This window comes from Arachis ipaensis, chromosome B9, assembly GCF_059453495.1.
Source record: "Arachis ipaensis isolate K30076 ecotype BB chromosome B9, ASM5945349v1, whole genome shotgun sequence".
NCBI lineage: Eukaryota > Viridiplantae > Streptophyta > Magnoliopsida > Fabales > Fabaceae > Arachis > Arachis ipaensis.
The window spans coordinates 50,101,080-50,114,439 of NC_142444.1; the positions used below are offsets into that span (position 1 = coordinate 50,101,080).

Below are 13,360 nucleotides of genomic sequence, written 5' to 3' on the forward strand. Positions count from 1 at the left end.
TCTGCACGACCAAGTTTTTCATACCATGGTGTTTCTGAGGATTGCTAAATGCTGACCCCTTGCACATGTAAACTCTAAATATTGATTTATACTTGATGATGGATTTGACTTAACTAAGGAAATTTTGTAATGTGTGTATAGCCATTTTGGCTTCTTTGCCGAATTAAACACAAGTTTGCTGTGTCACACTTTTTTCTATAGTTGTGTTTAATGTGATTTGCCTTTATCAGTTGAAAATGAAAAGCGTTTGTTCCTCTGGATCTCTCTTTGCATAGATTAAATTAGGAAATTAGTTGGTAACTTGGTTATACAAAAAAACCAAGCATAGTTTTATTCACTTATACAGCATATATAATTTAATACACATACATTGGAGGGATGACACAGTGCATTACACATTGATCAAATTTATACCAAAGTGAATTCAATAATGACATCTAATAGGGCTGAAGATGGAAACGCCACCAATCATATCAACACAAACTAGTAATAATATTTTGAGGTTAGGTAAAACATACGCTTGTTTCCTCACCAGTGGAACTGCAATCACAAATCAAAGCTTATGCATGTTAAAAGGAAGAAAAAAAAAGTTTGTGAACTTATGTATAATTTATATCAATATGCATCTCAAATTATTCAATGGTCATACTTCAGATGACCTACCAGTGTCTTTTTCTTCTTTTTGTCAATGTAGGCTTGGAGTCCTACTAGTCGAAGATGTGCTGCTTCAAGCGACTAAAAGGATCCAAAGATTTAAATATCTTATTATAAATTATTGAACATTTAAATCATGATTTTCATAAATTAATTAAAGTTATAATAAAATGGTGGGATTTTATACTATACCGTTTTGGCCATGTCTAACTCTTCTTCAAGAATATTGACTCTATTTAGAGCATTATTAAGAATCAACTCTTTTTCTGGAGGCATTTCTGGTCTCTTGCTGAGTTCTTGCACCTTCTCTTCTAGTTCAAGCATGCGCCTCATCATTGCCATCTGCTCCTCAATTGCCGTTTTGGTGTAAATATAATATAATATTTGTAAAATTTAATTTTCAAGTCTAAGATTTTATTAGTTTGTTATATATAATTTGCAAAATAAGGAGGGAAAAAGCTCTTTTTTTCTGTTAAGTATGAAAAAATTTTGAGTACTTTTAATTAGGATTTTATAAATTTTTTTAATAGAATTCTTACACTACTTTTGATTTTATAATTAGGTCATCAGAAAACAAGAACCATATAACCGATGATTAGTGAACGAATCATTATTATCTAAATCTCAATAATTCAAGTAATTTTCAAGTGTAAGATTTTATTAGTTTGTTATATATAATTTGCAAAATAAGGAGGGAAACAGCTCTCTTTTTTTTTTTGTTAAGTATGAAAAAATTTTGAGTACTTTTAATTAGAATTTTATATATTTTTTAATAGAATTCTTACACTACTTTTAATTTTATAATTAGGTCATCAGAAAACAAGAACCATATAACCGAATAATGAGCATGATTAGTGAACGAATCATTATTATCTAAATCTCAATAATTCAAGTAATTTTGTTGTTTTAGTTGTGAAATATATATTATACAGTTTATTTTTTTATTTTAATGAAGAAGAGCTCATCATAGAAAAATTGAACAAAAAAGATAAAATTAGCACTGATGATTCTGAGTTTTATTCAGAATTATAGGTTCTTAGTAGGATAACGAAAAGGCGATACAAAACAATAGGAATAAAAAATAGTTAATAAATAAATTCGTCTATTTTAGTAAGTCTAACAAGAAGACATAAATAATTCTTCCCAATTTAAGTAAAGATGTTATGGGCGTATCATAAGCCACCATAATTGAAACCTCTCGTTAACATCTGCTCGTATCTTATTCCAATCTCCGGTGACGAAATCCAATACTAGATACATTCTACTCCTTTCCTCATGCAGCTGTAATTTATTTTACTAAATGTTAAAACATGTATTAGTGTATTTAAAGAGCGAAACTGTCTATGTTAAAAGTTACCTTTGGAGGGATCACAGGAGTGAATTCCTGTTGCACATCCATCCATTGCATAACCCATACAGCTAAATCATTGCTGTGTGAAAACGTATCATGCAATACAACATAAGGAAGTCGAAAACACAATATATATATATATATATATTAAATTAAATAACCGACAATTTGAATAATTACCTATTTGTGCACCTAGGAATACCTAATGCACTACGGACTTCCCAATCCTCGAAACTCACTATTTCTTGTATACCATATTTTGCATACTTCTCTGAAAATATTATTTCAGAAAGAGCCACTCCCTGTAATAAGAATAGTGTGCTTTATTATTCAAAGTAATGTTATTATTAGCTTTATTTCTATAGTAAGAGAACTTACTATATTTTTAATATGATGCTTGCGTGGTTCATCATCTTCAATCTTACAGTGAGAGTCTAAATGATAAAGTATTTTGTTAGGAATGCTCATTACCATTAGATACCAGTGATCATTCTCCTTGATTGGGACATATATCTGTATAACAAATAAGATGTAATATGTATAAGTAAAATTTTTGAGTACTTTTTATTATAATAAAAATATTCCTATAATTAATGAGAACTTACAAATTGAAGGTCACTAGTTGGTGGCATATAATGTGCATATTTTTCCAGTAGGTCATGATCCTCCATATGTAACGACACGTCATCCTAGGAATGTTTGAGCACAATGATTATTTATTTTACTTAGTTAAAATGAGAAAATCAAGATTTTGACTTACCGCAAATGATGGTGGAAGGGACCAAACATTTTTTAATTTGGTCATGCTAATATTTGATGTTATCTTCAATGCCATCAGCTTTATTACCAGTTCAGACACTTGCTTTCCAAGTACGAGACAGAACAGATCTTCTCTAGTTGCAGTTGTATCATGAATATGAACCAAATCCTCTCTAACACAAAGCCAACACGTTAGCTACAGAGAGAACTAAAATTAAAGATAAAAGATAAAAAAAAATGCTCACGGTATATCATTATCAGCAGCAAAGATGTACATAGCCATATTGACCAAATCCTCACTCAACCTCATATCTTAAGGTGGTTTGAATGAGCAGTTAAGATTCTGTACAAAACATAAAGGTTATCCACAACATACGTATTTGAATACTATGCAAATAAATTATTTTTAACTAAATCAAATACCTTTGGGATAGAAGTGTTCTTGAAAGCCTTTTTTTTTTCGCAGAGGTCATTAACCGTGCTTTGTCTATGGTGAAAGTTAAAGGCCCTTTACGTACTCTAGTTTCTGCCATCTTGCTTGATAGTTGACCTTTGTGCTCAATTTTTGGCATTTTAGCTGGTCGTGCAAATGTCATATTTTGGATAGACGGTGGATTATTGACTCTTGCCAATTTGTCCTTTTGCCTTACAAACGTACTCGGAAGTTCTTGCACAGTTTTATTAGTTTTGCTATTTCTTTGTATACCGAACCTTGACTTTGGCTTCGATTTTTCTTCTCCATTCAGGCATGTTTGCGTCTCTTTGTAAAACGATGGTGGCAGATTGTGCAAAATCATAACGTCCTTATTCTCATCGGATAAATCCATAAACACACAAGGTTCGGACTTTACTTGCAACGGGCAAGAGTTTTTCTTTGTTACATCACCACAAGATTTATTCTTCATCTCATATAGGTCCGTATTGTCGAATTTCTCACGCTTCTCATCAGTTTTACATTGAAAGGCGGTTAATTTATTAAGTGAATTCTTCGCCATCCACATTGCTTTCTCCATCTCATCAACTCTCTTGGATAAAGACTACATTATAAAAAAGAAATTTAGTATTGGTATACATAAATAATATTGTAATTTATCATGAGTTAGATATATTATCTCTATTGCATGTAGTATTTGTTTCAACGGAGAATTTTCTGTAATTTTCATCGAAGAAGATCCAATGTGATCATCTACTACTTTTTCTTTCATTACTCTACTAGATTGTAATTTCAGCTTTAGTAGAGATAGTTAATAGTATTCTATGCTTGAGTATTTATATATAAGAATAAGATTATGTTTCACACAACTAATTCTATTTTAATAATTTAAATATGATAACCAATAATTAGTCATTTAACTTTAAATTAAAAATAAAAATTTATCCAAAATTTAACAACTTTCCACGGCATAAATTACTATCCCTTTATCTTGTATTTAAATAATAATAAATTTTTGATTATTTTTTAAATATTAACTTTTTAAAAAAGATAAAATTAGATTATTTTATATAATCTTATTATTCTTAACTTCTTATCTTCTTACTCTAATTAGATAACTTTTTTTCTAAAAAAAAGATAGAAATAAAATATTTTAAAATTTGTATTATTTTTATCTTTTCTTATCTTTTATCACCGAATTTGCTATATATTCATCCTAAGGGGTTATATGGTACCGTACAAGACAAAATACTATCTGAGTGAGTAGTAAAAGATTATTCCAATGAAAAATATGGAGGTCAAGAGTATGTTTAACGATATAACAAAAAGGATAAAAAACTTAGAGTCGCTCATTCATGTTCTACACCAAGAAATTGATGTGATCATGGCACAACAAATAACTTCCATAAATAGTAGTTTCATATTGGATCCTACTGTAGTTGTGCAATCTTCAGAAAGTACAAAAACTAGTGATCTTACTAGTATCATACCAATTAAACCCAAAAAGTTATTCCACTCAGATATTACTCGTGAAGCAACAACTCCCCCTAATGGACAACCACATGCTAGAGTAGGAGCTGTACTGCCAAAGGTAACCTTATCTTTGTTTCTTCTTTCTTTTACATTTTTTTTATTTCTTTATTTTTTAGTGTAATCTTGAAACAAGTTTTTTTTTTAATTGCAGTGGTGGACACTTGTTGCATTTGAGCCTACACCTTCGATGATGTTAACCGATTCTCAAGCTGCTGTTGCAGCCTATATTTTTTCGGATACGTTAGATCCGTACATGTATTTTATAATTATGTGTAATATATAATGGTTTAAAAATTCTATGATTCTCTCAGCTAACCATCTTATGACTTTGGCAGTTCTGAAGAGTTGGTAATCTCAGATTAAAAAGGTTACAGAAGTACATTTAGATGTCTTGTGCCAAAGAGATGTGTCGAATCACGAGTAAATGCATATTATTCTTTTTCTTGTAATTATATTTTTAAGCCTCTATTTACCTATAAACATGTTTTACATATAATTTTAACATATTGTAGGTTATAAACCTGGTGGCACTTATGATGATACGTGTATTTCGACGTAGGAATGAAGATCCAATTTGCTGGTTCATGCCTACACATTTTGCAGTAAAGTTATGCCTATAATATTTTTAAATTATTAGTTAATATCTTTGTCTAATAGTTTGAATGGATATACTAATTTAAAAAAAGTTCTTTTTTCTAGACTAAACCATGCTATGTACTCACACGAGTAAATTGTATAATTTAATTAGCAGTTCAAAAATAGTTGTTAAATTGAAAACATATTTTCATTTAACAATATTTATTTGTATGCAGCGATATGCTTTAAGCGACAAATATATACCGGCAGAGGTTATCTTTGATTTCCTTGGAGCATATATGTCACTGAAAATTAGCCACGTCGTTAGGGTACGAGTGACCAATTTGTTTTCCACTAGTGTACTATTATATTTTTTTTAGTGTTTGTAATGGTTTAAGGTTTATCGCAGGTGTTTATCCCTACCTGTGAGGAACTACGTTAGTATTTGGTTATTGTTGACTTTACGAGTCGTCGCCTAATCATATTGGATTCACTGTCTTGTGTCGGAAAACATCAATAACGCAAAAAGAACGCAATTAAAGTGGTAATTATTTGTTCTAAATTAGTACTCAATGATCTAGAATCACTTAACAACTTAACAATTTAAATAACCATTTGTTGTAACTAGTACTCATTTACAATTCACTTTTTTTGTGTCATGAATTTACTCTTGTACAGGCAACTTATTTAGAAGCGATGTTAGATGATCATATTTTTAATGATGATAAGTCTAAAGTTATAGATTGCTCCACCTTTTGGCCTATCACACCTTTTGGCCTACCCACTCAAAAAAATAGATCGTAAGTCTAATATTTAATTTTTTCTTTTAAATATCATTACTCGTTCAATAGTTTATATCTTATATGGATATAATAACTATTTGTGGAATGCTTTATATCTTAGGAATGATAGCGGAGTTTGGGTGACCAATTGGATGAGAGAATGTACTTTATAAGATGACTTCAATATTCAGGTCATATTTATAACAAAGTATTTTTAACATAATTTTTTCAACACACTTCTAATTAGAATTATATTGTTGGTGCTCTAAGCAGATTAATGACTCCACACGAATGAGACTTGCCGTGGATCTGGTTTTAGAAGAGTACAACGATTTGTGTCTCGTAATACAAGAAAATGTTTGGTAATATAGGACCAAGGTGGAAGCAGAGCATGAAGACATTTGGGAATAGAGAATTATCTTTTTAGATATTTTTAATATTTTTTTTGAAAGACAAATTACTAAGCTATGTTTCATTAGTTTTTACACTAATTTATCTTTCTATATATTACAATTCTATATTACTAATTTCCTTTACTTTATCGGTTAATGTAAATTATTCATAACCTATATATTTTATTTCCGTAAATAACGATGAAACCAGTCACATGACCCAGGAGACTTCGGTTTTGAACATTATGGTAGCCTTATGTATTGGAATTATTATTTGTGCAAAAATGAAAAACTTCTATTTAGCTTCTTCTAATGAGTAAAGAAAAATACATGTCAAAATATCAACAACAGTACATAACAAGGAGAAGAAAACAAATAAGAAGATTTCTTTATCAAACTTGCGTGAGATAACGTTAACAACACCGAAATCTTATCTCACTAGGTAATAACTGTATAAATTAAATTAGATAAAACAAAAAATATTAGCGACAACAATAGCATTTTATTCTATTAGGTAAGATTATATCATGGATTAAAATACACACAATGAAAAAAGTCCATCCAAACACAATTTATTACACATTAAATTAAATCACACATACATAAGTCAGTTCCCAAGCAACACTATTAAGGAGAGCAAGAGCCAGGAACTTCATTAAACTGGTAAGATGAATAAGAGAGACATCCCATTTCAATATTACTGTGAACAACTTTGGCCGTCGGATTCCCACCGGCGGCACCAATGGCTACATGGAGCGGAAAAAAGTGCTCCGGCGATGGATGAGCCTTTTTCAGCTGCGGTGCTTTCTTATCCAATGGTTTATATCATCATATCTAAAATATCAAAATTTAGTAAATTCATAATTCAATGTATCTAGACATAATTTGCATCAAGATACCTTCAACAATGAATGTAACAAATTTGCAAAAATAAGTTGATAGTTAAGACCGTTAGATAATAATTTAGTCAAATATGTCAAATTATCTTCTGATTTTAAGTTATTAACTTCACATATAAACAATTGCATAGAAAAGGGTACCTCCATTGAAGAATAGTTGTTTTCAACCAATCATCAAATTCTTGAGCCCATGGAAAGACACCACTGCTTCCATCTCTAACTAACTCTCTCAAATTATGAACAGCACTTCCAGAACCAATTATAAGAATACCTTCATCTTTAAGAGAGGACAATGCTTTTCCCATGTTATAGTGATGACTTCCATCCTTATGAGATTGAACAGATAACTGACAAACCGGAATGCTGGCTTCCGGGTACATCAACATCAATGGAACCCAAGCACCATGATCTAGCCCCCTCCTTCTGTCTTCTTCCACCGCGTTGAAGCCGGATTTTTGAAGTAGATCTCTTACCTTCCTTGCAAGTTGCGGAGCTCCTGGTGCTGGATACTTAATCTATATACCAACAGAAGATTAAGATCAATTCATGGCTAACCAAGAACTATGGCAAAAAATTGTTCTACTTTGTAGTATCTTTCAAAGGGAGCCAAAAACATAACATGGTTAAGATTAAGAACTAAGATTCCCCATCATAAAAAGATACCAAATTTTCAATCATTTCTGAAAAAAGAACAAATGATTATTCTAAATCTATTCAAGACTTAAAAGATTGTTTGGTCTTTCCCACCGACATCCAGAGACTATATAACTAAGACTTTGACTAATCCGATTTGAACCAGTTCAATCTAATGAAACTTTGCATAAGAATGATGACAAAGAAGGAAATTAATGAATCTAAAGGAAAGAAACCTGGTAGAAAGGTTTAGGAAATCCATAAAAGTCATGAATGGTGTCATTCCTCTCAACAATGTTGACAGATGGAACACGAGTGTCCCAATGAGCAGAGATGATGAGAATGGCAGAGGGGGTCTGAGGGTAGATGTTCTTCCATGATTTGAGCACATTTCTTATCTCAATTGAATCATGAATGGCCAACATGGGTGATCCATGAGATATATAGAAAGTTTCCTTCAAACTCAAAGCCATGATTGATGATGGCTCTCTTCTTCTTTCTTCTTTGTTGGATGGTTGGTTAGATGATGCAAGGTTCAACTTATAATGATGAGAGAATCTTTAGAGGCCATGCCAGAGAATAGAAAGATTTTATAAAAAAATAGAAAAATTTAAATACTTACAAGTAATTTGAATAGTAAAATTATCTAATCTAATAAAAATTTTAAAGTTGATTAACTCATTTAAAATTATAATATAAAAAAATTAAGAATTAAAATATGTATTTTTAGCTACTTTTATTTAAAACTATGACATATAAAAAAAACTTATGTTGCCGTGTACCTAAAATACTACATGATATGATTCTAGTAACAACAGTAAAAGTGTAAACAAAGCCACCCGGATTCCAGTAGCGAGAAACCGCTGGTGGTTCGTAGAAAGGCTGCCAGCTAAATGAATTGGTTCGTCACAATCCTTACAGAAGAGTACTCAATATGAAAGCTGGCTTATCCTGTAGTTATAAGTAGGAGAACGGAGAGAACATAATTAGCAATATTTATTTTAGTTAACAAGATCATGCATGATGAACAAGTAGCTTTTCATTTGGGATAAAAACCATTTGTCAAGCAACATTTTCACCATTCACTCAGCAGAAACTATACACTATTTATCAAGATGGTATTTTCTGTTTTCGTTTCATGTTTTACCACTTCTTCCTAGAGTCCTAAAAACTGAAAGCAGAAACAGAAAACAAGAACAAAAGCCAAACAAACACTAAGAATTTCACATGGTAACCTTGAGTCTGTTGGGCACAAAATTATGTGAAATCACGTAGTATTTTCTAACAAGCTCACATGAAAAAGTTGCAATGTTTTTAAATATCAACTAACTTCTTTCAAAAACTTATTGCAACACAATATTCAAACTTTTCCATATTCTGGTAGAACATCAACAAATTTGATCCACTATCATCTATATATAAGACATTATTTTAAGTTGTATGATTGCTTCATTTCGTAATACATCTCTAATACAAGAAACAATAATGATATCTAATTAAATCCAATGTATTTAGATTTAGAGTAAAAGGAAAAATTTCGGTTAAGGTAAACGACTGTGAGCACAATTTAACTTATGATGATTTATCTTAAAAACTTATCTTTGATAGAAAAACATATATAAATGATATGGGAAAGTTTTGTGATTTAAAATAAATTGGAAGTGGAAGCTTTAATCATCTTATTCAAAGAGCACAAAGAGTATGCAGCATTAAACAGCACATACTCAAACTTATCAGATTAGAAGGGTCTAGATTTCCCTCCAAACAAAATCACTAGAATCTTTTCTCATTTTCTATTTTTTTCTATAAAGATTTACAGAAAGATTACAGAACAAGCTCATAGCAATTTTCAACGAAGATTTTGAAGATAAGGACTTGTTAAGATTCTTAGACGTGTTAAATCAGCTCAAATCCCTTCCTACTCTAGCAGTAATCTACTAATTCAATATACAAACAACAAACACAATCTATTTACACAGCAAAGGGAAAAGCTGTGATCCTATTAAATTAATTCATGCAATTTAATTAAGTCCTAACCAATCAAAAAGTGAACCATAGTGAGGAAGAAACTTACAGCAGGATCCGTTAAAATGAAGAGTTCAACACTGAGAGATTTTAAAATCTGTAGTTCTGTACCTTTTCATCTTTCCTAAAACTGGGTTATGCAATGGTTCAAAATTAGAGCACATCCAAAACTAAGGGTTCGGTTTGAAGAAAACAGAAGAAAAATCGGAAGTTGTTTGACAGAACACAACAGAACAAAATAGAAGAAAGTCAGATGCGACGGCAGAAAAAAACTCAGGAGAAAACTCAGAACTCTATTTTGGAAGGAGATTTATTCAGTCTTGTTGATGCTCTCCAAGAACTCTAGTCTCTCTCAGTTTCTCGTCTTGCGCGGCGGCAGCGGCGTCTTGCGCGGCAGGGGCAGGTTGCGCGGTGGTGGGCACAAGTTTCAGCAGCGAGGGGGAATAGGAAGATATTCAGATTTGCAGTAGGGGAAGAGGAAGAGAGAGAGACAGGGATTGAAAATTCTAGCAGAAATTGATAAAGAGAGGAAACCCTAGCAGACCTCTCTTCTCTAAATGCCTTTGAATTTGAAAATGAAAGAGAAAGGGGACAAAGTTAAAAACCAATAATTTGAGGGGTCAAATTCTAATTAGTATATTTTCCAAAAAAAAAACAGGGTATATTTTATAATTATTTTCATGAAGGTTAATGATACTCCTACAAAAATGTGGGAGCAAGGAATTCATGGCCCTTTTAAATTAGTATGTTACACACTAATCATGCAGCATAGAAAAAATAATAAGCAAAAAATAATATGTTGTGGCGTTATACTACTATTAGATATTTAGCTTTTTAATAGTTTTTCTTTTGAACTCTTCATCATAAATGATACCCTACTTTTCTTTTTCTAATTTCCCAAATATTTTGTACATAGGAGATGAGGTTGTACTTGTTTCTGCTTTTAATATGTAAATGGTATTGTAAGATTTATTGGCCACGAATTTCTTACTCCTAACTTTATATAGGAGTATGATTCACCACCACTAAAATATTTACAAAATAAACTCTATTTTTTATTTTTGAAAGAATTAATAATTAAATATTTGCCCTTTTTTTATTTTACACATTTCTCTTGTTTCTTTTAATCTGAGTTTCAAAGAGGAGTTTAGAGCTCTGCTAGGGCTTTTTCCCCTCACTCTGCTTCCCATCAACGTTGCTCGTTCCTTATTCCTCCCCCCCCCCCCGCGGTAGCTCGCTCTCTGATCCTCTCCCTGCGCCGTGGTCGTTCTCTGATCCTCTCCATCAGCGGGATTGCTCGTTCTCCCCTGTATGGTGTTTGTTCTCTGATCGTTGACGCCGCAACACGCTGTCGCCGCCGCTGCTACACTCGGGTCCACTACTTCATTGTTTTCTGTCGCCTCTCTGTTCCTCTTCTTCACCAGCGACTCTGATTTCTATCGTTCTCCCTCCACCTCTGCCTCTGCGACCTACCCCTTTAAGGTTCTATTTTGTTTTTATTTTTATTGTACTTTATTTTTTTCTATGAAAATTTTATATGAATTTCAATGTTCTTCGTTTGCTAGAGTATTGAATGTTGTTTTGATTTCAAAAGAAGTTGATAATAAACCAGTGAAAAGTTTCAAAATGGATTAGGAGTCCTTGATTATGCTTGAATGATTGAATTTGATTGTTGTGATTTAGTTGGTAGTAACTCTTTTGATTTCTAATTGAATAAGGTTCCTACTTTTTTCTTGTTTAAAGTTTAACCTTTATTGTGGAAGTAGGGCAATGAAAAACTAAAATACAATACATGGTGTCTTGCATGAGGAAACTCATTGGATTAGGAATAAATTTCAGAGATTGTATCATTAGGAAGTCAATAATGTTTCCAATTATGCTGATTTACTAGGTAAAATAAAATAAAATAAGGATAACTAAAGAAAGAGATTTGATTGATTTTACCTCATGATGTATTTTGTAAAACTTGTTAGTTTAAACTTCAGAAATATTTTGATTTAATTGCTAGGTTATTGTTAATTGAAATCAATTTGTTGAAGAACAAATTAATCAAAGAAGATAGATAAAAAACCTTTCATACTAAATTGATGGAGCCCTCTGCCACTTTTATCAGGTCCAACTGTCCATTGACCTCTCTTTTTCTTATTGCTACTGTGTGATATAATCAATTAAGGGAACAAAGAATTTCGATTAATAGCAAAATCAAAGGCAGATACACTGCCAAATTCATACTTATTCCAATTTCCTTTTTTGATATACTCAATAAGAGGAAGCCTTTAGTATAAAATATATTCAGATCAATTAAATAAAAAATGACCAAAAATTCTTCCATAAAAGCAAAAATACAATAAATATAAAATTAATAGATCAGTTGAATTGCATTCTCAATATTATGAACAATAGATTTTTTTTTGCTAATTTATCGCTGTAACACATTTTTGTCTTGTCCCACACTTTTGTATGAGAGCATGTAAATATAAAAAGCACTGAGTAATGATACATCTTCCTAACATGTACTCCTAATAGTCCTTCTAATATTAAATTTAAAAAAATATTAAATGAAAAAGTAAAGATATTCAATGCCTTGTAAATATATATATAAAAAAAGCATTCAAGATTTTCTAAATCTGTTAGTTAGGAAGAATTATTAGTAAGAGTATTAGGGAGATTAATTATTTTCCTATAGAATTTCCTATGGCTAATTGCTACTACTGTTGAGGACTTAAAATTGCATAATTGTATATCTCATTCAGGAGATCTTTTCATCAACATTATTAAATAATATGATATCATATTTAGTGGCTTATAAAATTTGCTATTCTGCATCCATGTTTTAAAATGATTTTGTTGTAATTTATCTTTGTTGTCGTTAGACTGGCTGAGCTAGCTGTTGATAAGGTCATGACTGCACCATGTGAGACATCAATTTTATATCCAAAGCATGGTGAAAATGTGCACTGTTTCACAGCAATAACACCTTGTGCTGTGCTAGAGATTCTTTCACCTCCTTATAGAGAAGATGATGGAAGAAAGTATACTTACTATCATGATTATCCATATTCAACATTCTATAAGTAACTCTTCGAACTATCACTTATATTCCATGCACCATAGGATATAGCATTGGTACTCAGTAGTAGGAATGATCTTAGAAGTTCTATAAACTCAATTCGCTCCCTTTCTTGAGTTTTAAAGCCTCTGATTGAGGATGTATAAGTTTAGTTACATTTTTAGTTTTTCCCCTTTAGAAAGTTATTATCCTTTTCAAAACTTGTAAATCACTTATAAATAGATTTTTAGTTTTTTCCCTTTTGAAGCTACTC

General features: G+C 31.3%; 1 pseudogene; it reads right to left on the reverse strand.

The window, feature by feature from the left end:
• Nucleotides 1-6,963: 6,963 nt before the first annotated feature.
• LOC107618051 (extradiol ring-cleavage dioxygenase pseudogene) lies at nucleotides 6,964-8,485 on the reverse strand (annotated as a pseudogene).
• Nucleotides 8,486-13,360: the final 4,875 nt, after the last annotated feature.